This window comes from Triticum dicoccoides, chromosome 3B (assembly GCF_002162155.2).
Source record: "Triticum dicoccoides isolate Atlit2015 ecotype Zavitan chromosome 3B, WEW_v2.0, whole genome shotgun sequence".
Classification (NCBI taxonomy): domain Eukaryota; kingdom Viridiplantae; phylum Streptophyta; class Magnoliopsida; order Poales; family Poaceae; genus Triticum; species Triticum dicoccoides.
This window is the reverse complement of record NC_041385.1, coordinates 834035673-834063364: the sequence shown is the minus strand read 5'-3', so window position 1 is coordinate 834063364 and position 27692 is coordinate 834035673. Positions and strand designations below refer to the sequence as shown.

Below are 27692 nucleotides of genomic sequence, written 5' to 3'. Positions count from 1 at the left end.
ATGGTCCAGGCGCCAAGCCAAATTGGCAAGACAGGCCAAGGAGGCAGTGAGGAAATTCAATGAGGATTCTGCTGCTGCTAAGCCCTCGGTCAAGCCGAGGAAATCAATGCCGAAGAAGCCTGCTCGCAAGCCAAGTGCTTCACCGTCAGCGCCCTCACGGCCCAGTTCCTCAGCCGCGCCCTCATGGCAAATTCCTTAGACTGCTACTGCTCATTCAAAATCCTCAGCAGCTCCCTCCAAGTCCTCAACATCTGTGCATCTTGCTACTTGTCAAAGGACTCAGGGTTTCTCAATTGCTTCTGGTGTCTCAGCAAGTTCCTCAGCTGCACCAATGTCCTCAACAGGCCCTACTCTGCTGAAGACAAAAGCAACTGCTGGACGCGGTCCTCGGCCAAGTCCAAAGAAGAAACAGGTTGCTTTCAACGTACCCTCTGATGATGAAGCTTCTGATGAAGAACTTGCAGAAATCATCAGAGACAGACTGACCAAGGCCGCTAGAGCCAAAAGAACAAGTGTGCCTCTGCTTCTGGATCCGAAGAAGATCCTTGACTTCATCGACCTATGGCATCAGGATCCAAACACTCCCATTCCGGATCTGCCACTGACTCCTGGTCAAAGTCATATGCTGAACCATTTCATCGCTGAAGAGAAATGGAAATTTGAAAAGGTTCGTGAGATCAAGAGAACACAAGCCAGAAAGGAGAAGCTTCTAAGGAAGAATATCATCAACTTGACTCCTGAAGAACTTCTCAAAGCACAATCTGAAATTCAAGCCCTCAGCAAGGATTTCGATGCTTACAATGCTGATTGGCAAGGAGCCAAGGTGAGATTCGTCAATTTGACGAAGAAAATGTCAACTGTTGCAGCTCCATCGCAACAAGAAAATCCTCAGGCTGAAGACTCTGCTCAGCCTGCTGAAGAACATGCCAGCACTACTGATGACTTTCAGCGTGCTGATAAGAACACAAGTCCAGGGCTGATGACTCCATTCCAGCTGCTGAAGAAATTCCCAGGGCATCCACTAGTGGTGCGCCTAATGAATCTGAAGGAAACAGGGCAACTGCACCAGTTGCGCCTGAAGAAATTGTACCACAATCCTCAGCTCCTCCTGCGCCAACACCAACTCCAATTCTTCCTTCTGCCTATGAAGTGAAGAAGACAAAGGCTGCAGAATGAGCTGCAGTGAAGAAAAGGAAGGCATCAGCTGCGTCAAATTCTTCGGCTACGAAGAAAATGAAGCCAGTGACCAGCTCGATTGAAAATCCTATTGATGTCATTCCCATTTCCTCCATGTCGTCCAAGGAAATTGTTCCTTATGGAGAAGATTACAAGATCCCAAGCGGATCTGATGAAGAAAATCAATCTGTTGCTACCTCAGAACAGCTTGATGAAGAAATTGAAGTGGAAGCTTTCCCTTCAACTCCAGTTGTTTCCTCACCCGTGCCTCAGTTCACTGTTGAAGAGGCAGGTGTTGAGGAAATTGAAAAAGAAGATGAAGACGTGGATATTGGGTGCACTACACCAGTGATGAACGATGACTTTTGGGAAAGTCAGCATCCCAATACTCCTCTCTTCACTCCAATTCTACAAGTTCCTCAGTCCCCGGCTACAACTGTTCAATTGGGCTCTGAAGAAACTCATCCCACATCGTCTGTCAATGAAGAAATTTCAGCCACTAGCGCTGAAGAACCAACTGTTGATCCTCAAACTGCACAAGAAGAGGAACCAGAAATTCCTCAGCCTGAAGAACCTGAGATCGCGATTCCTGAGGTTGTGCTGCAAATCACTGATATTCCTCTGCCTAAACCGAAGAATCCGTTCTCGAGCAAGCAAAAATTCAAGGCTGAAGACTTCTTTTCTGAGCATGTGTTCTTCACTGCTTATAATCCTTATGACTCTGCTCGTATGAGGAAAAGACGCTTCTGGACTCCAACACAAGCAAACTTCTATTCCTCAGTGCTATTTGACAAGGACAAGATCTTCAACCATGAGCATATTCCTCATGTGGATATGGAATCACTGTCGTGCTTCGAGCCAGTACTCCGTGTTCTTCATGATGCAGGGCTACTAAATTTCTGCACTGATATCTGCGACTGGAATGAAGAACTCATTCTTCAGTTCTATGCCACCCTGCACATCACCGGAGATGCTGAAGATATCAATTCATGGGTGTTGGATTGGATGACAGAGAATACTCACTACAAGGCACCAGCAACTGAATTGCTTCGTGTCCTTCCTCTTGATCCTCCCCATGAATCTGCACGTTGCATCTACAATGACCATGAACTGTCTGATCACTTTATGCAAGTGCTTATGAAGCCGCTGAAGCCAGGACAAGCCCCTCGAACAAAATTCCTCGTCAAGGATTTGCTGTATGTGCCTCGGACTGTTTATAGAATCTTGACGAAGACAATGAGTCCCATCAAAGGCCACGACTCAAATGAAGAAGATGTCGTTGGCATCATGAAGAACATGCTTTTCAATATCATTCATGGTGTTCCTGTCAACTTCCATGATTTCTTCATGAGGACTCTGGCCAATGTTGCAATGTCACCTTTTGAGCTGAAGCCATATGCGCCTTGTATCATGAGATTCATAAGGGCAAGATCTTCACTGAACTACAAGGCTGACACTCTGAATCATGGCACCTACTTGCCGCCCATTGAAGTCCTCAAGCGACCAGTTTCATCATCTGATGACAAGGGCAAGGCAGCAGCTGTAATTGATGAAGGCACTCGTCCATTGGATGGTCAATTTCGCAAGGCTGCATCTTACTCCACCAATGATGATTCTGCAACGCATGATACTGCCGCAAATACCTCAACCAAGCAACAGCCTCAAGCAACTGCACCCAGGGTGATGACTGATCGTGAGTTACTCCTCAGTCTTCATCAGAAGGTTGAACGCAATCAGAAATGGGTGAAGCGTCAATTTGCTGCAATTCTTCACAACATGACCTCTACGCATAATGCAGTGAAGAAAAATCAGTACTACCTTCATGAGACCCTCAACCGCACCTGGGTTGTTCTTAATCATGTCTATTCGGCGGAAGAATTGAAGACTATGGGTCTTCAGGAAGCATTTGACTGGTCTGCACCACCTCCGAAGAAATTCAAGAGAGTTAAAGTTCCTGATTTGGTGGCCAGCTCTTATTCTTCATCGCGTGAAACTGATGAATATGAAGATTTGAACGACACTGCGGCAGGCCCTACTTCAACATCCAACCCCGACAACGCTGGCGCTCCTCCATCAACTTGAAAATCTTCAGGGGCGTTAGTCCTCAGTTTCGATTCTTTTGGTCATTTGATGACAAAGGGGGAGAAATCTGAGTTAGTCTTCAAGCGGGTTTATATTATGGGCGTTTTATTAAGTTACAACTCTCGTTCTTCCGAAACTTTTATTGGATCAAGTTGTAATCTTAAATCCGATGGTGCCTTGATACTTTTGATCGTGCTTCGATACGTTTGATGCTCTGATTTTGATACGTGTTATGCTCTGATGCTTTTGAAGCACTAAGCTCTAAATGTGATATTTGAGCTCTGAAACTTTTGATGTGATACTCCGCATGCTTATTCCTAGTCAATACTATTGCACGCATGCTGAATCTCATCAGGCACCATATTTCATCATGCATTTCAAATTCTTCATAGTATATATATCAAATGTGTGTATGAATTACAAGATATAGGGGGAGATCTCCATGATTCAATTCTTCAAATGTGCATTGCCTCAAAAGCAAATTCCTCATTATGCACATATTCAGGGGGAGTTCTTCTATATCTTGCAATCAAATTCCTCAATATCAGTATTTACACTTCATATGTTTATTCCCGTTGAAAACTTAACCTATGTTGTCATCAATCACCAAAAAGGGGGAGATTGTAAGTGCATCTAGTGCCCCTTAGTGATTTTGGTGTATTGAAGACTTATAGGTTAAGTAACTAATGCGTTTGTGAGTGTACACAGGTCTATAAGTCTATGAGGAGTTTGATATTTACAGAGAAAGTCGACCCCTAAAAATGAAGTTCTTCGACTGAAGACTTTGATATTCTGAAGACTTTCTGAAGACTTTGAAAGTGAAGAATTTGGTGTGACCTTTGAAGACTCGAGGAATATGAAGCGTGAAGACTTTTGTTTTCGTAGTTTCGTTTTCTCTTTCTTGAGTCATAGGAAACACCGTACTGTTAAAGGGGGTCGAGGAAATACTAAGGAAAAATTTCCATGTGATGCTCAACTCAAAATCCTACACCTACCAATCCCTTCGAGTGAAGCCATTGGAAATCTCATACAGTTCAGTCAAATTCTTCAGTGACAGAGACGCAGTTCTTCTGGTCACTGATGACTTTGCTCTGACTGAGGAGTTAGGAATTCTCCAGTGCGAATTGCCTACACAGTGAGGAACATGATAGCCCTGAGGAATTTGAGAGTCAAATTTCCGACCGTTGCTGTGCTGCGCGCCGGCGGACCAAAATATCTTATCCACCTAACGGTCATATCATTGAAGGGCATTTATGTCTTATCATGTCGGGCTGCTCCCTAGGCTATAAATAGCCGCCCCCTACAACCACTAGTTGGTTGGCTGCTCCGAGAGAACTTGACACTTGTCATTTGAGAGCAACCCATCCTCCGAGGACTTTGAGCGAAAATCATCAAGTGAGGAAAATCCAAAACCAAACCCCCACAAACCCAAAGTGATTGAGCATCACTGAAGAAATTGATCCTGCGTGGATCCGATGCTTGTTACCTTTGAAGACTGTGCTTCTTCCAGACGGTTAGGCGTCAAGGTCTAGAGCATCCAAGAGGAATTGTGGATCACCGAGTGACCAAGTCTGTGAAGGTTTGGAAGTCACCTGAAGACTTACCATGAGTGATTGGACGAGGCCTGCGTGGTCTTAGTTCAAGGAGAATACGGTGAGGACTGGGTGTCCTGAGTTGCGGCTCAGAGACTGGGTGTCCGGGACTGTGTGTCCTCGAGTTTAAATACTCAGCCGCTCCAACCAGACGTACAACTGAGACAGCAGTTGGAACTGGTTTACCAAATCATTGTCTTCACCAACTGACTGGTTCTATTTCCTCAACTCATCCATTTCCTCATTCTGTGTTGCATATTGTTCATATCTGTGCTTGAAGACTTTGACTGAAGACTTTCACAAATTCCTCAGTTCAATTTCTTCAGTCTGTTTGTCTTCATCTTGTTATCCTGTGTTTACGCTTCTCGTACTCTGTTCTAGTCTTCATTTCACCATGCTGACTATGTGTGCATCCTGTTATGTTTACTTCTGAGTACATATTCCGCTGCAAATAGTTCTTCGCTAAGGAATTTCCTCACCGACAAATTCCTCAGTGAAGAATTTCATAAAAATCGCCTATTCACCCCCCCTCTAGTCGATATAACGCACTTTCACTAACCCCGGGTAGCCTTTTGTCAGTCGAGCAGTTGTCGAGGTAGCATGGGGAAGCGGAGACGCCCACGACCAATCAACCGCCATGCGGCGCCCATGGCCGCAGGCTGATGGGGCCCGCGGCGCTCCGCACTTGCCCCTTCGCTTCTCCACTAAACCAAGTCCAAGCGCGCCTTGGGCCCGGGGGCTACTATCGGCGTTCTGGGAACGGGGTCCCCAGACTTGCCTGCCTGCGGCCTGCAATGTGGCTCAACTGGTGGCCCAGTAAGACCCATCTTCATCAGCGCAAGACTCAAGACCCTCGCGAGGGGCCAATCCTGGTGGGGCGGACAACACAAGACTTCCTCAGGAACGGCCTCGCCAGGCAGTCTTGCGAGGTAGGTAAGTCTCGAGAGATCAAGGCAGGGTACCTTGCGAGGTGCTTGTGACGCAAGCCGTGACGATCGAGACCAGGCGGGCGCCGGCCTGTGCAGTGTCCTTGTTTCCTCTTTGGTGCAAAGGGGGAAAGCACAGGCGTGGATTACCGAGGCACCAGGCAAAGGTTGCCATTTCAGTGCAACAATACCAAGACCAGCAGAGCGGCAGGATGGAGGTCACCGTGGAGCCCAAGACGGCGTCACCGCCAGTGCCTTTGGCAGCCGAAGACCAACTTTAGTCAGGATTTGTACTAGGTGTTCCCCTTCAAAATGGCCGTTGTTGGCACCCTTCCCGCTCAATATTTGGGAAGAGGACCAGGGCCTCTATAAATAGGACTAGCCACCACAGAGGGAAGGGGGGAACGAAAACAAAGAGAGTGCTCATTAGACCGAGAGGCGATCGAACTCACCCAAGCAGTTCATCGAACTAGCTCAAGAACACCTCTCGCGAGGTTGTTCTTCCATTCTACTGATCATCATCAGCCCCTGAGGCAATCCACCACACCACACACTGGAGTAGGGTATTACACCACAACGGTGGCGCGAACCAGTATAAATCTTGTGTTCCTCGTGTTGTTCATCGTTTAGTTTAGATTCACGCGAGGCGATCGGATGTGGAGTGGTAGGGGGAAGATCTTCGCGCGCATCACAGAGTTTGAACCTTAAGGGTCTGCCGGAACCTAACATCCGACATGGGTTGCATGTTCTAGTGGCCCGAAACCGTCCAAGGCCACAGTAGTGCTACACCGGGGCGCACCAGACTATATTTCAATAATTCTCATGAATCATGGGAACATTTTTTGTTAAATAAAATGTGCTTTTTTCTATATTCGTAAGACCTTACAAGGATGTGTTAGTTTAGTTTCAAGAGCGATGACCATGATTAATGATTCAAACACGTGGTGCTATTTCTCCCGAGGGGGGGGGGCGAGGGCACAATGGGGGAAGAAGAACGGCTAGACCTAGTCCTATAAGAATAATATTATTTATTAATTTTGTGGCTGAAAATTAATTATGGCATATATGTAGTGATGTAGGCAAATAAAGTTGAACTCTACCTGATTTAATCGGCTGTATTGTACTGTAAAACGGAACCGATTGGACTGGACCCTATAAAAATACGGAAATGTTAACGCCCACATGTGTGGGCATTAGCCAACTCACCCACACGTCTCCTGAAGGAAATATGCCCTAGAGGCAATAATAAAGTTATTACTTATTTCCTTATTTCATGATAAATGTTTATTATTCATGCTAGAATTGTATTAACCGGAAACATAATACATGTGTGAATACATAGACAAATATAGTGTCACTAGTATGCCTCTACTTGACTAGCTCATTAATCAAAGATGGTTATGTTTCCTAGCCATAGACATGTGTTGTCATTTGATTAACGAGATCACATCATTAGGAGAATGATGTGATTGACTTGACCCATTCCGTTAGCCTAGCACTTGATCGTTTAGTATGTTGCTATTGCTTTCTTCATGACTTATACAAAGTTCCTACAACTATGAGATTATGCAACTCCCGTTTACCGGAGGAACACTTTGTGTGCTACCAAACGTCAGAATGTAACTGGGTGTTTATAAAGGTGCTCTACAGGTGTCTCCGAAGGTACATGTTGGGTTGGCGTATTTCGAGATTAGTTTTTGTCACTCCGATTGTCGGAGAGGTATCTCTGGGCCCTCTCGGTAATACACATCACTTAAGCCTTGCAAGCATTATAACTAATGAGTTAGTTATGGGATGATGTATTACGGAATGAGTAAAGAGACTTGCCGCTAACGAGATTGAACTAGGTATTGGATACCGACGATCGAATCTCGGGCAAGTAACATACCGATGACAAAGGGAACAACGTATGTTGTTATGCGGTTTGACCGATAAAGATCTTCGTAGAATATGTAGGAGCCAATATGAACATCCAGGTTCCACTATTGGTTATTGACCGGAAACAGTTCTAGGTCATGTCTACATAGTTCTCGAACCCGTAGGGTCCGCACGCTTAACGTTACGATGACAGTTTTATTATGAGTTTATGAGTTTTGATGTACCGAAGGAGTTCGGAGTCCCGGATGAGATCGGGGACATGACGAGGAGTCTTGAAATAGTCAAGACGTAAAGATTGATATATTGGACGACTATATTCGGACATCGGAAAGGTTCCGAGTGATTCGGGTATTTTTCGGAGTACCGGAGAGTTACGGGAATTCGTATTGGGCCTTAATGGGCCATACGGGAAAGGAGAGAAAGGGCCAAAAGGGTGGCCGCACTCATCCCCATGGACTAGTCCGAATTGGACTAGGGAGGGGGGGCGCCCCCTTCCTTCCTTCTCCTTCTCTCTTCCCTTTCCTTCTCTCCTACTCCTACTACATGGAAGGGCTCCTAGTTGGACTAGGAAAGGGGGAATCCTACTCCCGGTGGGAGTAGGACTCCCCTAGGGCGCGCCATAAAGAGGGCCGGCCCTCCCCTCCTCCACTCCTTTATATACGGGGGCAGGGGCACCCCATAGACACACAAGTTGATCTATGGATCGTTCCTTAGCCGTGTGCGGTGCCCCCCTCCACCATATTCCACCTCGGTCATATCGTCGTGGAGTTTAGGCGAAGCCCTGCGCCGGTAGAACATCATCATCGTCACCACGCCGTCGTGCTGACGGAACTCATCCCCTACGCATTGCTGGATTAGAGCCCGGGGAACGTCATCGAGCTGAACGTGTGCTGAACACGGAGGTGCCGTACGTTCGGTGCTTGAATCGGTCGGATCGTGAAGACGTACGACTACATCAACCGCGTTGTCATAACACTTCCGCTAATGGTCTACGAGGGTACGTGGACAACACTCTCCCCTCTCGTTGCTATGTCATCACCATGATCTTGCGTGTGCGTAGGAAATTTTTTGAAATTACTACGTTCCCTAACAGTGGTATCAGAGCCAGGTTTTATGCTTAGATGTCATATGCACGACTAGAACACAAGTGAGTTGTGGGCGATACAAGTCATACTGCTTACCAGCATGTCATACTTTGGTTCGGCGGTATTGTGAGATGAAGTGGTCCGGACCGACATTACGCGTACGCTTACACGAGACTGGTTTCACAGTTACGAGCACTCGTGCTTAAAGGTGGCTGGCGGGTGTCTGTCTCTCTCACTTTAGCTGAAACGAGTGTGGCTATGCCCGGTCCTTGCGAAGGTTAAAACAGCACTAACTTGACGAACTATCGTTGTGGTTTTGATGCGTAGGTAAGAACGGTTCTTGCTAAGCCCATAGCAGCCACGTGAAACTTGCAACAACAAAGTAGAGGACGTCTAACTTGTTTTTGCAGGGCATGTTGTGATGTGATATGGTCAAGACGTGATGCTATATTTTATTGTATGAGATGATCATGTTTTGTAACCGAAGTTATCGGCAACTGGCAGGAGCCATATGGTTGTCGCTTTATTGTATGAAATGCAAACGCCCTGTAATTGCTTTACTTTATCACTAAGCGGTAGCGATAGTCGTAGAAGCAATAGATGGCATAAATGACAACGATGCTACGATGGAGATCAAGGTGTTGCGCCGGTGATGATGGTGATCACGACGGTGCTTCGGAGATGGAGATCACAAGCACAAGATGATGATGACCATATCATATCACTTATATTGATTGCATGTGATGTTTATCCTTTATGCATTTTATCTTGCTTTGATTGGGGGTAGCATTTTAAGATGATCTCTCACTAAAAATTATCAAGAAGTGTTCTCCCTGAGTATGCACCGTTGCCAAACTTCGTCGTGCCCAGACACCACGTGATGATCGGGTGTGATAAGCTCTATGTCCATCTACAACGGGTGCAAGCCAGTTTTGCCCATGCAGAATACTCAGGTTAAAATTGACGAGCCTAGCATATGCAGATATGGCCTCGGAACACGGAGACCGAAAGGTCGAGCGTGAATCATATAGTAGATATGATCAACATAGTGATGTTCACCATTGAAAACTACTCCATCTCACGTGATGATCGGTTATGGTTTAGTTGATTTGGATCACATGATCACTTAGATGACTAGAGAGATGTCTGTCTAAGTGGGAGCTCTTAAGTAATATGATTAATTGGACTTAAATTTATCATGAACTTAGTCCTGGTAGTATTTTGCAAATTATGTTGTAGATCAATAGCTCGCGTTGTTGCTTTCATATGTTTATTTTGATATGTTCCTAGAGAAAATTGTATTGAAAGATGTTAGTAGCAATGATGCGGATTGGATCCATGATCTGAGGTTTATCCTCATTGCTGCGCAGAAGAATTATGTCCTTGATGCACCGCTAGGTGACAAACCTATTGCAGGAGCAGATGCAGACGTCATGAACGTGTGGCTAGCTCAATATGATCAATACTTGATAGTTTAGTGCACCATGCTTAACGGCTTAGAATCGGGACTTCAAAAACATTTTGAACGTCATGGACCATATGAGATGTTCCAGGAATTGAAGTTAATATTTCAAGCAAATACCCGAGTTAAGAGATATGAAGTCTCCAACAAGTTCTATAGCTAAAAGATGGAGGAGAATCGCTCAACTAGTGAGCATGTGCTCAGATTGTCTGGGTACTTCAATCGCTTGAATCAAGTGGGAGTTAATCTTCCAGATAAGATAGTGATTGACTGAATTCTCTAGTCACCATCACCAAGTTAGTAGATCTTTGTGATGAACTATAATATGCAAGGGATGACGAAAGTGATTCCCAAGCTCTTTGTGATGTTGAAATTGACGAAGGTAGAGATCAAGAAAGAGCATCAAGTGTTGACGATTGACAAGACCACTAGTTTCAAGAAAAGGGCAAAGGGAAAGAAAGGGAAGCTTCAAGTAGAATGGCAAACAAGTTGTCACTCCCGTGAAGAAGCCCAAAGCTGGACCTAAGCCTGAAACGGAGTGCTTCTACTGCAAAGGAAATGGTCACTGGAAGTGGAACTACTCCAAATATTTGGTGGATAAGAAGGATGGCAAAGTGAACAAGGGTATATTTTGATGTACAGGTTATTGATGTGTACCTTACTAGTGTTTATAGTAGCCCTGAGTATTTGATACTTGTTCGGTTGCTAAGATTAGTAACTCGAAACAGGAGTTACAGAATAAACAGAGACTAGTTGAAGGGGAAGTGACGATGAGTGTTGGAAGTAGTTCCAAGATTGATATGATCATCATCGCACACTCTTTATACTTTCGGGATTAGTGTTAAACCTAAATAAATGTTATTTGGCGTTTGCGTAGAGCATGAATATGATTTGATCATGTTTATTACAATGCGGTTATTCATTTAAAGTCAGAGAATAATTGTTGTTCTGTTTACATGAAAAAAACCTACAATGGTCATACACCCAATGAAAATAGTTTATTGGATCTCAATCGTAGTGATACACATATTCATAATATTGATGCCAAAAGATGCAAAGTTAATAATGATACTGCAACTTATTTGTGGCACTGCCGTTTGGGTCATATCGGTGTAAAGCGCATGAAGAAACTCCATAAAGATGGATTTTCGGAATCACTTGGTTATGAATCATTTGATGCTTGCAAACCGTGCCTTTGGGCGAGATGACTAAAACTCTGTTCTTCAGAACAATGGAACAAGCAACAAACTTGTTGGAAATAATACATACTGATGTATGCAGACCAATGAGTATTAAGGCTCGTGGCGGGTATCGTTATTTTCTGACCTTCACAGATGATTTGAGCAGATATGGGTATATCTACTTGATGAAACATAAGTCTAAAATAGTTGAAAGGTTCAAAGAAATTCAGAGTGAAGTGGAAAATCATCGTAACAAGAAAATAAAGTTTCTGCGATCTAATCGTGGAGACGAATATTTGAGTTACGAGTTTGGTATTCAATTAAAACAATGTGGAATAGTTTCACAGCTCACGCCACCTGGAACACCACAACGTTATGGTGTGTCCGAACGTCGTAACCGCACTTTATTGGATATGGTGCGATCTATGATGTCTCTTGCTTATTTACCATTATCGTTTTGGGGTTATGCATTAGAGACAGCTACATTCACGTTAAAAGGGCACCATCTAAATCCGTTGAGACAACACCATTTGAACTGTGGTTTAGCAAGAAACCCAAATTGTCGTTTCTTAAAGTTTGGGACTGCGATGCTTATGTGAAAAGTTTCATGCTGATAAGCTCAAACCCAAATCGGAGAAGTGCGTCTTCATACAATACCCAAAGGAAATTGTTGGGTACACCTTCTATCACAGATCCGAAGGCAAGATATTCGTTGCTAAAACGGATCCTTTCTAGAGAAGGAGTTTCTCTCGAAAGAAGTGAGTGGGAGGAAAGTAGAACTTGATAATGTTACCTTCTCACGAATTGGAAAGTAGTGCATCACAGAAATCAGTTCCAGTGATTCCTACACCAATTATTGAGGAAGTTAATGATGATGATCATAAAACTTCAGATTAAGTTACTACAGAACCTCGTAGGTCTTCCAGAGTAAGATCCGCACCAGAGTGGTACGGTAATCATGTTCTGGAAGTTATGTTACTAGACCATGACGAACCTACGAACTATGAAGAAGCGATGGTGAGCCCAGATTCCGCAAAATGGCTTAAGGCCATGAGATCTGAGATGAGATCCATGTATGAAAACAAAGTATGGACTTTGATTGACTTGCCCAATGATCGGCGAGACATTGAGATTAAATGGATCTTCAAGAGAAAGACGGACGCTGATAGTGTTACTATCTACAAAGCTAGAATTGTCGCAAAAGGTTTCGACAAGTTCAAGGTGTTGACTATGATGAGAGTTTCTCACTCGTATCTATGCTTAAGTCTGTCCGAATCATGTTAGCAATTGCCGCATTTTATGAAATCTGGCAAATGGATAAACAAAATTGCATTCCTTAATGGATTTATTAAAGAAGAGTTGTATATGATGCAACTAAGAGGTTTTGTCGATCCTAAAGGTGTTAACAAAATGTGCAAGCTCCAGCAATCCATCTATGGACTAGTGCAAGCATCTCGGAGTTGGAATATACGCTTTGATAAGTTGATCAAAGCATATAATTTTATACAGACTTGCAGTGAAGTCTGTATTTACAAGAAAGTGAGTGGGAGCGCTACAACATTTCTGATAAGTATATGTGAATGACATATTGTTGATCGGAAATAATGTAGAATTATTCTGCAAAGCATAAAGGAGTATTTGAAAGGAGTTTTTCAAAGAAGGACCTCGATAATGCTGCTTACATATTGAGCATCAAGATCTATAGAGATAGATCAAGATGCTTGATAAGTTTTTCCAATGATTACACACCTTGACAAGATTTTGAAGTAGTTCAAAATGGAACAGTCAAAGAAAGAGTTTCTTGCCTGTGTTACAAGGTGTGAAATTGAGTAAGACTCAAAACCCGACTACGGCAGAAGATAGAAAGAGAATGAAAGTCATTGCCTATACCTCAGCCATAGGTTCTATAAAGCATGCCATGCTATGTACCAGATCTATTGTATACCCTACACTGTTTTTGGCAAGGGAGTACAATAGTGATTCAGGAGTAGATCACTGGACATTAGTCAAAATTATCCTTAGTGAAATAAGGATATGTTTCTCGATTATGGAAGTGATAAAAGGTTCGTCGTAAAGGGTTACGTCGATGCAAGTTTTGACACTAATCTAGATGACTCTAAGTCTCGGTCTAGATACATATTGAAAGTGGGAGCAATTAGCTAGAGTAGCTCCGTGCAGAGCATTGTAGACATAGAAATTTGCAAAATACTTACGGATCTGAATGTGACAGACCCGTTGACTAAAATTATCTCACAAGCAAAACATGATCACACCTTAGTACTCTTTGGGTGTTAATCACATAGCGATGTGAACTAGATTATTGACTCTAGTAAACCCTTTGGGTGTTGGTCACATGACGATGTGAACTATGGGTGCTAATCACATGGTGATGTGAATTATTGGTGTTAAATCACATGGCGATGTGAACTAGATTATTGACTCTAGTGCAAGTGGGAGACTGAAGGAAATATGCCCTAGAGGCAATAATAAAGTTATTATTTATTTCCTTATTTCATGATAAATGTTTATTATTCATGCTAGAATTGTATTAACCGGAAACATAATACATGTGTGAATACATAGACAAACATAGTGTCACTAGTATGCCTCTACTTGACTAGCTCATTAATCAAAGATGGTTATGTTTCCTAGCCATAGACATGTGTTGTCATTTGATTAACGAGATCACATCATTAGGAGAATGATGTGATTGACTTGACCCATTCCGTTAGCCTAGCACTTGATCGTTTAGTATGTTGCTATTGCTTTCTTCATGACTTATACAAAGTTCCTACAACTATGAGATTATGCAACTCCCGTTTACCGGAGGAACACTTTGTGTGCTACCAAACGTCACAACATAACTGGGTGATTATAAAGGTGCTCTACAGGTGTCTCCGAAGGTACATGTTGGGTTGGCGTATTTCGAGATTAGTTTTTGTCACTCCGATTGTCGGAGAGGTATCTCTGGGCCCTCTCGGTACTACACATCACTTAAGCCTTGCAAGCATTATAACTAGTGAGTTAGTTACGGGATGATGTATTACGGAACGGGTAAAGAGACTTGCCAGTAACGAGATTGAACTAGGTATTGGATACCGACGATCGAATCTTGGGCAAGTAACATACCGATGACAAAGGGAACAACGTATGTTGTTATGCGGTTTGACCGATAAAGATCTTCGTAGAATATGTAGGAGCCAACATGAACATCCAGGTTCCACTATTGGTTATTGACCGGAAACAGTTCTAGGTCATGTCTACATAGTTCTCGAACCCGTAGGGTCTGCACGCTTAACGTTACGATGAAAGTTTTATTATGAGTTTATAAGTTTTGATGTACCGAAGGAGTTTGGAGTCCCGGATGAGATCGGGGACATGACGAGGAGTCTCGAAATGGTCGAGACGTAAAGATCGATATATTGGACGACTATATTCGGACATCGGAAAGGTTCCGAGTGATTCGGGTATTTTTCGGAGTACCGGAGAGTTACGGGAATTCGTATTGGGCCTTAATGGGCCATACGGGAAAGAAGAGAAACGGCGAAAAGGGTGGCCGCACCCCTCCCCATGGACTAGTCCGAATTGGACTAGGGAGGGGGGGGCGCCCCCTTCCTTCCTTCTCCTTCTCTCTTCCCTTTCCTTCTTTCCTACTCCTACTACATGGAAGGGCTCCTAGTTGGACTAGGAAAGGGGGAATCCTACTCCCACTCCCCTAGGGCGCGCCATAGAGAGGGCCGGCCCTCCCCTCCTCCACTCCTTTATATACGGGGGCAGGGGGCACCCCATAGACACACAAGTTGATCTACGGATCGTTCCTTAGCCGTGTGCGGTGCCCCCTCCACCATATTCCACCTCGGTCATATCATCGCGGAGTTTAGGCGAAGCCCTGCGCCGGTAGAACATCATCATCGTCACCACGCCGTCGTGCTGACGGAACTCATCCCCGACGCTTTGCTGGATTGGAGCCCGGGGAACGTCATCGAGCTGAACGTGTGCTGAACACGGAGGTGCCGTACGTTCGGTGCTTGGATCGGTCGGATCGTGAAGACGTACGACTACATCAACCGCGTTGTCATAACGCTTCCGCTAACGGTCTACGAGGGTACATGGACAACACTCTCCCCTCTCGTTGCTATGTCATCACCATGATCTTGCGTGTGCGTAGGAATTTTTTTGAAATTACTACGTTCCCTAACATCTCCATCACCGTCCAGTAACTTCTGCACGAATCTTGACACGAATTAGCTGATTTTGTATGCCACGTAGGACAAATCGCGTGTGTGGTGTGTGTGAGAGGTCGCCCACACATCCGTTTTACCACACGGAGGGGCCGGTGTGTGGGCGTTCAGCAGTTCACGCCACATGCCACTTTGCACGCACACACAAGGGCTAGTGTGTGGGCATTTGTCATCTCGCCCACACCCCCGTCTCCTCTCCCACACCCAAGCTGCTAGTTGCCATGTGTTTTCGCAGCGCACATGGCAACTGCCCCTAGTGTGCTTTATAAGCAGGTGGCAACTCTCTTTTTTTACCTGAGTTGCCATGTGTTTTTGCAGGGTACACGGCAACTACCTAGTGTGCACGTAAGCAGATGCCAACTCTCTTTTACCGAGTTGCCATGTGTTTTTGCATGGTACATGCCAACTGCCCCAACGTGCACATACATGGCAGCTGCCCTAACGTGCACGTAAGCAGATGGCAACTCTTCCTTTTTACATGGCAACTGCCCTAGCATGCTTGTGAGCACATGGCAACTCTCTCAACTGCCTAGTGTTAGTATGTGGCAACTCCTAAAGTTATGAAATCATGGCAACTACATTAGATCAGAGCATACATGGCATCTGCAGTTGAGCAACCATGGCAACTGCAGTTGTCCGACAGGGCAACCATAGTTCAGCAACATGGCAACTGCAGTTAAACGAACATGGACGAGGGTCTGGACCATGGCAACTGTGGGCGCGCGGTGGGCGTCACGCGTGGCGTGCGGGACTAGGAGGGTACGAGGCCTGACATACGGGCGTGTGGGCGTTATCAACTTCGCCCACACGCACGCGTGTGAGAGGGTTCGGGAGGGAAAAAAAGTGTGTGGGCATTAGTTGTTTTGCCCACACATAGGTGTGTGGACTGGTTGCTGTCCATGCCACACGAGGCATGTGGCACAACTACCCGATACACCACACATGTGGCAGTTATCGGGACCCTAAAAATAACGCCATCTATATATTCGATCCCCAAACCCTAACTCTGCTACTAGCTATACCTCCGATCGATCTCCCCGCAGGGTTCTCCTCTCCGGCGGAAGCAACAAGCATCGATCAACGTCGATCCACATTAAGGGCACGGACCTGTTTTGCTTATGTATACTTTTTTTGTAGGAAAGGAGGATGACTCCCGGCCTCTGCATCCGGGAGATGCGTGCGGTCAATTTATTGATTATTCTCGAGGACATTACAAAGTAGTACAACAATATGCCTGAATCCGCCCTCTTGGCAACATCTGCCGCTACTCCAATCCATATGATGAAAGGGTGCAAGCTGGGTCAAATACCCAGACCTCTCACCTAAGCCTAACTTCTAAAGCCGAAGGCCCCGACCGAGCCACATACCGGGTTCGGGGCACAAACCGGTCTGACGCACTCACATGTGTCGTCGCCGCCATCTTCCACTGGTCCATCTTCAGAGCAGATCGAGGTGCCAACCTTGGCAGTGCCTCCGCCATCTACGCATGCCATGACGCCAAACGACGACCTCCACCTACGCGAGTCCATCTCCAAGCAAGGAACGCAGATCCATGCTAGGATAGGGCCGCACCACCGCCGTTGCCCACCACCCACAAGTGCCACCCAGCCCCTAGGTTCCAAAGCGGCGCCTTCAAGAAGGGAACGGCGCCGTGAGCATCGTCGCCGCCCAACAAAGTTAGGGCTTTCGCCCGGGAGACCTAAGGGAAGGGGAAGTGAGGGGATCAGTCCATACTGACGCCTCGAAGGAGGGGAACGACGCCCTCAGGCGACGCCGTCAACGCGGCCGGCCATGGCCGACTAGTGATTTTGCCCGAATTAGATCACCGCCACCAGCAGCGCTCCTGTACAGAACTGACGACCCAAGAAAGCGCAGTCCGACCAGGCTGACCGGCACGTCGAACAGAGGAGGAGGGGAGGCGCCAGATCGCACACACCGGCCACCGTAGAAGCCGCCGCTGGCCGCCAACTACCACCGAATCCCGCCGCCCGCGCGGCCGGGATGCCAGATCCACCGTCTGCACGGCTGCTAGCCGGCCGTGCCTTGTCAATGGAGCCGCTCCTCTAGATTCAGGGTTCCCCATGCAGAGGCAGGGCAACCGAGGCCCCGCCGCCACCATCCTTGGCGCCCCGGGCTTGCCCGGCGGCTGCCTCAGGCGGCGGCGAGGAAGGGAAGAGCGGAAGGGGGAGGAGGAAGGGCGGCTAGGGTTGGAAGGGAAGAGGGGAAGGGGTGAGGAAAAGGGGACGGTACGTACTGCCGCTGCTACTTATGTATACTATACGATGTGTGTATAATCTCTAGACTCTAGCTAGCTAGAGCATACTGTCAAGTGTGTCAAGGTAGGATTACATTGGATGGTTGGCTGATAGAATTCGTTGCTCATCTCGGTTTGATCTTCGCAATGATACAAATTGTTCTTCTTTTTTCTTGCGGAAGAAACGAGCATTTGCTATATTTCTATGTATTTGTCCAACTTTCCGGCTAGCTAGATTTCTCTTGGTGCTACTGCCGCCTGTTGGATTTGCTGAACGTTTCTTTTTTTTAAAATGGAGGAGGACCCCGGCCTCTGTATTTGAATGATGCATGCAGCCACTTTATTAATTATCCCCACAAAATCTTACAAAGTCATACAACAATAAGACTAAAGCCACCCTCTAGGCAACATCTATCGCTATTCCTATCCAGTTGATGAAGGGATGCTGATAGTCGGGCCTAATACCAAACAGACCTCGCAGCCAAACCTAACATCTAAGACCCGAGGTCCCAACCAGGACGTCTGCCAGGTATGGGGCACCCACCAGTCCGGCGCACTCCTCAACCAGGACGCCTGGCCGCCGTAGCCACCTGCTACCAATCCATCTTCAGTGATGTACTGCTGCATCTACCTTGCCCGGTCTAGCTGCCGTCGACGCCACCACGACGCCAGACAGCGTCACCCTCCTGCGCGAGTCCATCATCGCACATCAGACACCTAATCTCTAGAGCGCCAAGCCATCGAGATCTGTCACCATCAATGTGCATGATGAAGCACCGCTCCACCAAACACGTCATCCACTAGTCCCTCGAGCCCGCGTACACCTCCAAGAAAGACGCCCCCAAGAGGGAAACGTTACAAACGCGCCTTCGTCTTCTGATCTGTCGATCTAGGGTTTCCCCCGGACGTAGCAGATCGTAGTCTAGATGCCCACTGGACAGGTAAAAAACTAAGTGGTCTAGCTCTATTAGCCTAGTGGAATCCCACCTTAGTCCGACAGGTCGCTGGATAGAAGGGGCGCTGCAGCGCAGGCGCACTCCTGCCGCCGCTCGATGGCCGACGCCGCCGCATCACCTTCTCTTCCTTCCCTCCCTCGCGTCGCCGCCGCCGCTCAGCACCTCTCGGCCTCCCCTCCCTCGCAGCTTCTTGCCATCCCAATCAAGACTCGTAGATCCCCTCGACCCCGGCCGGATGCGATGGCCAGGTCACCGGCGGCACCAACCCCGACCCCCAGGTCGCCGGCAGCCCCAACCCCAACCTCCACCTCGCCGGCAGCCCCAACCCCGACCCCCAGGTCGCCTGCTGCAGGTAGTCAATCAATCAAATCCTTCTCCTTTCCATTTACCATGTAGGATTCAGATGCTGATGGATTGCTCATGGATCCAAATGAAAATTTGCAAGATTCCTGTTTCAGTTTCTGTTAAGAGTCAAGATGAAGTTGTTGATGGATTGCTCATGGATCAGATGCTTGCTTTCCTTCCAAGTTCAGAGTCAAGATCTACTGAATTTTTTCCCCTTCTGTTTCTGTCAAACCTGTTGTTTTGTCCGTGATTGGAACCGTTGTTCTTGGCATGACATGTCAGATAGACAGTGCCCTAGGTCAGACTGTTATTTGGGGCATGCGATTTCGTGAAGATTAGTGCAGTAGTGTTGATCGTCTAAACATATCTTTGTTTGGTAAAACCTAATTTATACTGCATCTTTTGTTGACTTGTGACTGCTTGATGAATGAGGTAATACTACATTATGCAAGTGTTTTGATTGAGCAAACTATGAAAACACTGATAGATAAATTGTCGGTTATACATATAACCTAATTTATGTTGCCGCTTTGTTTGGTTTGTGGCTGCTTGACGAATAGACTAGCAATACTGCTTTACAAGAAGTGTTCTGATTGAACAAACCATGAAATGGTATTTCTGAAATGTCGCGATGCTATCTTATCTACAAGAATGAAAATGATGAGCCATGTTTTATTAATGGACATGGTTCAGATAGCTGTGCACAGATTGTTAGTATGTAACAATCTGTTTATCTAATTCCATTGTGGGGCACTTGCTCATTCCCAATTGGTCTTGTTCTGACTGTAAGTTCAGACCCACAATGCTAGAGTCCTTTGATTGGAACACTAAGTGTTTGCTTAGAGTTTTTCTCAATTCTCTGTGAACGAAGATGTTATAATAGATAAATTGCCGGCGGCGAGGTGGGAAACGGGGTCTCCATCTGTCCAAATTCCAACTCTTCGCATGACTTTCACTGTGTTGATTAATTGACCGGGGGTTAAGTTTGGATAGCTACAAGCTGTGAGTGTGATCTCTGTATGTGATTAATTAACTGCCAATTGTGATTTGTTTAGTGGTGAAAAGCTAGGAATCAATGGTCTGCATCTACTCGTGTGGATGTACCTTCTAGTACTTCCTGTGTGATCTCATCTCAAGTTGATGATGGCAAGGCTTTAAAAAAGGGATTAATTAAGAAAGGAAAATGGTAGGAGTACTTGTGTTTGTTTGTGGTGGTTCCCTGTTCAAATCCACTAAGCTTTACATGATGAAGTTTCCCCGTAGCTAATCCACACAGTGGGAGAATCATGATTGGTCAAGCACGTCAAGATCTCTACAATGTTTTGCAGGAAGAGTTGATTGCCAGTTGTACAGCGCCTTGCTTTTTATTTTGTTTCAAGTTATCATTTATAATAAAAACTTGCATCTATAGTGTTGTTATTAACTGAACCTGAATCTTACCGTGTTTTGCAGAGGGCTCTGAGTTCAAATGAATTGTTTGTTTCACAACTGAATGTAATTTCCCATGCCATAAGTGAGGAGCAATCAGTAGTACAACATGTTCTTTTTTTTTCTTATTCTACTGTACCTTTTATTAATGTCTGAACTTAACTCATCATATTTAACTTGGTTGTGAAAATTTTCAGATCTTGAGGAGCACAAGGGTGAGCTCTTCCGTGCCATAAAAATTGAGAAGGCTAATGGCCCGGATCTTGAGGAGCGCAAGGCTGCTAGTGAACTCCATGTGGAACCACCAAAGTGCAAGAAAAGGAAGCGAAGTAGGCAGAGTAGTGGCGAGCTTCATGCGGAACACCAAGAAACGAACAAAGTCGTCATGAAGCCGTCGACATTGAAGAAAAAGAGGAAGGTAAAATTATCACACTAGTTTATCATGAAGCCATCGAAGTTCAAGAAATAGACATAAAGTCTTTATGTTTATTTTACTGTTTAGTCATACTTATTAGACAACAACAATTTTTTTCTCTCGGGCAGGTGAAGGAATGTGCACTAATCCACCAACACCATTGCTTGGACCTTTGGCCGTTGACATGGATAAGCATGCACCACCAATAAGAAGAAAAGGCTTAATAAGGTGAATTTCAATTGTGAATGATTATATCCTAATCAAATTGTCCTTCTCAAGCTTATTTGTCTACCCTTTTCTTGTTTCCTGGAGAGATATTTCAGTTGCAACAACTATCAGATTGACTCTTTCTCAAGCTTATTGCGTATGCTTTTCTTGTTTCCCAGAGAGATGTTGCAACTACACCATCACTTGGAGCTTTGCTTGTTGACAAGGATAAGAAGCCATCACCTGGATCTTCTCCCGTTGACAAGGATAAGCAGCCATCACTATGCAAAAAGGTAGTAAGATCTCCAGTTCTTGACAACGTGGTAGTCTCATTTTTAGCCATAAGGTAAAAAAAGACAAGTCACTATCCCCGTCATAGCCTTCACTTCTGGCTCTGTCACCCAAAGTAGCAAACCTTGGTTCACGCAGACCACGAAAATTAAAATCAAAAATTTGGAAAGAGGCGGAACCAATCTATATTGATGGAATGCTTGCACAAGGACGTTGTACTTACTTCAACCAACTATTTCCTTCCTCAAAAAAGTCAGGGACAAGTCATATCAATAAACATTTGTTGGTATGTGAGGAGATATCTAAAATGGATGGTATGGTTGCCAAGCTATGAACTGATAGTGCAATTGATCCAGAGTAGAAATTTGACCAAGGGCATGCACGTAGAGCACTGGCAAACTTGATTGTGCTACATGAATTACCTTTCACTTTTGTTGAATATCCTGGCTTTAGGTCCTTTGTTAAGACGTTGGATCCATGGTTCAACGTGGTATGCAGAGAAACAATTAAGCAAGATTGCATTGATGCATATGATAGACACAAAAAAGAAATTCAAGCATTTTTTAGCAATCTAAGTTCTCAAGTATCATTAACGGGTGACATGTTGACGTCCAATCAGAAGCAGGGTTATTTATGCATAACTGCCCACTTTATTGATGGCTCATGGACTCTACAAAACAGAATAATCAGATTTTTCCTCTTGGAAACTCCACACAACACTCATAACATGTTTGACATGGTGCAAAATAGCTTGAGAGATTGGAAAATTGAAGACAAAATCTTTAGCTTTACCTTAGACAATGCACCAGTTAATACCTCGATGGTTGGCCACTTGAGAAAAAAATTGGCAGATAGGTATCTTCTGCATCATAGTGGAAAATTATTGCATGTTAGATGTACTGCACATGTATTGAATCTAGTGGTGCAAGATAGGCTCGACGCAATGGCGTCAATCGTTGATAGAATCAGAAAAGCAGTGCAGTATGTCAAGAGTTCGCAAGGTAGAATGGAGAAATTTGATGCGATGATTGCATGGGTGGGACTTGCTTGTAAAAACCATCCTACGCTAGATGTGCCTACCCGATGGAATTCAACGTACCTAATGCTTGAATCATCATTGCCGTTCAGAGCAGCATTTGAAGCCTTGAAAGAAGCTGACAAAGATTATAAATTTGCTCCTTCAGCTAGTGAATGGGAGATGGTCGAAGCTATTTGCCATCTTTTGGGTGCTATTTACACAGCCACAAAGAAAATCTCGGTAGGACATATTCCACCTCTCACCTATACTTCTATGAGGTCTGGAATGTGAAGCAGATAATGGAGAGAGAACTCATAAGTGAAAATCCTACCGTTGTTGCCATGGTGAAAGAGATGGAGAAGAAATGGATCAAATATTTTGAGGAGTCATTCTTAACAAGTTGTCTGCCGGTGATATTTGATCCAAGGTACAAATATAAATATGTTGACTTCCGACTGACCGCAACTTTTGGTGGTGGCGCAGAGAAATATCTTACCCAAGTGAATAGTGCGATGAAGATCCTATTTGCTGAATATGCATCTGAATTTGGAAACACTTCTGATGAAGGTGATGAGGTTGTAGAGGAGGATGGTGAGGGCACTCTTGATGACTAGGATAAGCATTTGAGATTGAAAAGATCCCACAACTCAAATGAGCTACAACGATATCTTGAAGAAGATTTGTTTCCTCGCCGACAGAAATTGGATATCTTAAAGTGGTGGGAGATTCACTCCCCAAAGTATATGGTGCTTGCAGCTATATCACGGGATATATTGGCAGTGTTCGCGTCTATAGTGCCTGCAAAGGCTGCATTCAGCAATGGAGGAAGGATCATCACTGAACAAAGAAGTAGTTTACCACGAGTACTGTTGAGACACTGATGTGCCTCGAGGATTGGTTTCGAGCAGCTGGTGATATGTTTTTTTATTATTTTTCGTACTTTATGTAATACCTTCTATGTTGAATGTTTCATTTCGAATGCCTTCAATATTGCAGATCGCCAAAAGGCAGAACCAACAGTTGGAGACCATGGTGGTGATCAAGAGGATGCTGGAACCACCTAAGGTAATTCTGCTAGACTGCTAGTTGTACTTTGCACTTCTGTACATTATTCTCTTGGTACTTCGGTACCGTTGTTTATTGTCTCTATTGTACAACTCTGTTTTGGATTCACATTGTAAATGACAATAGTATATAGCTACTTCTCATATGGTATAAGCAATTTTGTAGGCTATTAAGCTTCAGTATTTTTGGTTACTGCTTGTAGTGGTCACAATGTATATTCTCTTGATTGTTGTTATCAATTTGGATAGTGCTGGACTGTAAATGCTTTTCATTCATATGGCATTGTAACTATCTCATTTATTTTGTTCATCTATACGCCCGGTTGGTCTTTTGCATGTACTGAATAGTGCTGCCAAAATTGATACATGAATCAGTCTGATGGAACCTTGGTACTGTTGTTTACCTTGTTATAGTAGAACTAGTGCTTTTGGTTTTTGTTTCCCCAAGTTGTAGTTGATCTCTAGTACATATTTCTTTTATCTCTCAGATATGAATCTGTAGTTCAGATTCATTTTGTTATTTTGGCATATACAAAATAAAAGAGGATTGATATTCTGATGGTTTCACATGTTATGCAAGGCTTTAATATTTTCATCGTCAAACTATATTAAGCAAAATGCATTGCTAACTACATTAACTTGATTAGAAGGTTGCCTTTCATTCACTTGCACAATGACAGAAGGTACATGCTAATTTTTGTTATGACAAGGCTCTATAATTTTGATTGATGGCTAAGTGTTTGTTGTTAGTAATATGGACATGTTCATGTTCCAACTTCAGAATGATCTTTGCTGGCACTGAATTGTATTTTCTTGTCACTAACTACCTGATGTATTTCCTTTCTATGTAGGACAAGGACAATGCTGACTTGCCGGGCCAATGAATACCCGTCGTCATAGAGAAAAAAAACCATGAAAGATGTCCCTTCCTGGCCAGTGGCAATAGCTGCATGCTCTCGCCGTACTGATTTGAAATACTAGATAGTTGATTCATTGGGAATAAGGGCGATGTGGGGGAAAATACATTTTGCAGTTCGGTTGAGCTTTCAAGGGGATGCTGCTTTTCATGCTGCAGGAGCAGGTAGGTTATCTGCAAACCGAGATACTATAAGTTGAAAATAAGCTTGTATCTGTGGCGTCCGCTTCCACAAAGTTCTATTAATATGTTGATGCACTATTATTTTATTCAAATTCCAATCCAGATTTGCTTGTTCGGATTAATATGAGTTTTCAGACTTTCATGATTCACTGTCCATTTTATATGTTAAGTGGGATCCCACTTATTCCCACCTAATATGTGCTAGTTTTGATGGGACTACCACTTCTTTTCCACCAAGCCGTGTTGGGACTAGGTGGATTAAGGTGGGATTCCCGGGAACCGTCCCACTTGCAGCGTGAAGCACGCTATACGTGTGCTTAATTAGCTTATATGTTCAGACTATTTACTTTCAAAACAATGTTTTTCTATTGGTTGAAAATAACCCTCTCTTTTTATTTGGTTGAAAATAATCTTTGCAACTAAGCACAAACTTTAATTAAATGTCATGCATGGTACACCAAGGTAAGTAGCTGGACGCTTCTTTCAGAGGCCAGGCGTACGTACGAATGCATGCCAACCTTACATACAGGCCCCACCCAACAGGTTCGTTCAGGGATACAGAACAGAACACCAGAACATGCAATCAAACATCAGAACAGGCAGTCCTAGAATCAAACATCGCAATGTCACAGATGTAACTTGTGCCACCTATTTCTCCAAAAAAGAACGTGCAGCAGAACCAAAATGGCAGCCAGAAAGGCCGATCAGCCCACCCACAAACCACGCCCAACCAACGGCTGAGGCTTCGTTCGGTTTGGAGGCGAAAAAAACGAAGGAATAAATAACTGCAAAGGAATAGAGTTGAGTGTCAAGAGCGAACCTGTGGAGCCTTTTGGCCTGTTCGATTTGCAGAAATAGGAATCCTTGGAGTGCGATGGAGGGATGGGCGTCCTTACTGCTGATTAGAGTTTTTTATTGTCTTTAGAAGTGATGACCTCCCCATGCAGCCATTGTTTATTCGGCTGGACCGCACTAGAGGAAGAGCTAGCCTCGGGCCTCCGCGACAACATGAAGTTCCAGTGGATTTTTCATTTCCTGTGAAAAGTACAGGTCCGCCTGGTATTCCGACGGAACAGGCCACCGGTATTCCTCCGAAACGAACGCACTGTGAGTAGAAATTCCTAAGGAAACTCATCCCCCAAAAAATCCTGCGAAATCCCTGTATACCGAACAGAGCCTGAAGCTATCGCTCCGACTCATGAGCCTAAATCAACTGGCAGTTGCCTGAATGAAGCCTAGCGGCGATCAAGTCAGCATCCGCCTGCGTGGATCTTCCTCCCTGAAAGAGCCAGGCGGTACTGCACCAAGAAGATGGTCGGTTGTGCAAATTCCGTCAGCGAGTTGTTAGGGGAGCTTGCATTCGAAAAATCAAACAATCACGGGTGCGCCACATCACCCAGAGAAAAGACTTCGATAATACTGTAGTTCCCTTACCAACTGGTTGATTCAGGTGCCCTCACCCAGCTCAAAGCATCCTCGACAGTAAACCAAGCAAAAGACACAACAGGACAGGAAAAGACAAAGACCATTAATTGCCTGGGCCATTTCTTTTAACTTTCCTGAACTTGTTCCCTATGGCTCATAGGAACCCTGTCCTGAACCACTTGCCAGGTGACCAACTATGTTCTACTCCCTCCGTTCCAAAATAGATGACCCAACTTTGTACTAAATTTAGTATAAAGTTGAGTCATCTATTTTGGAACGGAGGGAGTACTATATTGGAATCCCAAGCCCCCAAAGCATCTGCATATGAGTATTAGCCACTCGACTCGATCCCCTGAAAGTCAAAGCTCCAAGCATATATTTAGCCATCTATATCTTATCTTGTTAAGGGCGAGCTCGCAAACAACAAAATCATCGTGCTCACTAAGGTAAATCTCCCCTAAGATGCCCATCAGTTCAGACCATTCTCCCAACTCTAAATAGCTCCATTATGTAATCTGTCAGACGTATGCTGAATTATGTAACTTGTCCAGTTTATTTACTTTAAAAACAAGCCTTTTTTACTGGTTCATTGAAAACAATCCTTGTAATTAAACACGGGCTTCATCAAGATCGAGGTAGATAAACCTCATGCATGCTAGGCCTTTTATTTTTCAATGGACTCTGTACCACCATATCCTGCATTTAATTCTAGCCACATAATAAGGATCCAATTGCTCAAATAACTTGATGTGGACTATACAGGATGTTAGGAGTCAAAGTCATCCATCATATTCGTTTCTTTGCTAGAAATTATAAATCCAAATATGAACAAAAAAATCAGTCACTTTCAGCGTGAAGCACGCTATATGTGTGCTTAATTATCTTATATGTTCAGACTATTTACTTTCAAAACAACATTTTTCTATTGGTTGAAAATAACCCTCTCTTTTTATTTGGTTGAAAACAATCTTTGCAACTAAGCACAAACTTTAATTAAATCTCGTGCATGGTACACCAAGGTAAGTAGTTGGAGGCTTCTTTCAGAGGCCAGGCGTACATACGAATGCATGCCAAGATTTCATACAGACCCAACCCAACAGGTTCAGGGATACAGAACAGAACACCAGAACATGCAGCAGAGGCAGTCCTAGAATCAAACATCGCAATGTCACAGATGTAACTTTTGCCACCTCTTTGTCCAAAAAAGAACATGCAGCAGAACCAAAATGGCAGCCAGAAAGGCCGATCAGCCCACCCACAAACCACGCCCAACCAACGGCTGAAGCTATCGCTCCGACTCATGAGCCCATATCAACTGACGGTTGCCTGAATGAAGCCTGGCGGCGATCAAGTCAGCATCCGCCTGCGTGGATCTTCCTCCCTGAAAGAGCCAGGCATTGCTGCACCAAGAAGATGGTCAGTTTGCAAATTCCGTCAGCAGGTTGTCAGAATAGCTTGCCTTCGAAAAATCAAACAATCACAGAAGATTGATTCAGGTCCCCTCTCCCGGCTGAAAGCGTCCCTGACAGTACGTAGACCAAGCAAAAGACACGACAGGACAGGAAAA

The 27692-nt window shown here is 44.6% G+C and overlaps 1 long non-coding RNA gene across 3 annotated transcripts; it reads left to right on the top strand.

The window, feature by feature from the left end:
* The first annotated feature begins 18915 nt into the window (after positions 1-18915).
* Positions 18916-24842, top strand: LOC119278780. 3 transcript variants are annotated; one of them, XR_005137957.1, is made up of 7 exons: positions 18916-19185; positions 20804-21024; positions 21150-21249; positions 21408-21521; positions 22139-23448; positions 23534-23602; positions 24453-24842. It is a non-coding gene; the product is annotated as an uncharacterized LOC119278780 (long non-coding RNA). The 3 variants fall into 3 exon arrangements; XR_005137956.1 differs by adding an exon at positions 20631-20672 and having other exon boundaries at positions 21408-23448; XR_005137955.1 differs by having other exon boundaries at positions 21408-23448.
* Positions 24843-27692: the final 2850 nt, after the last annotated feature.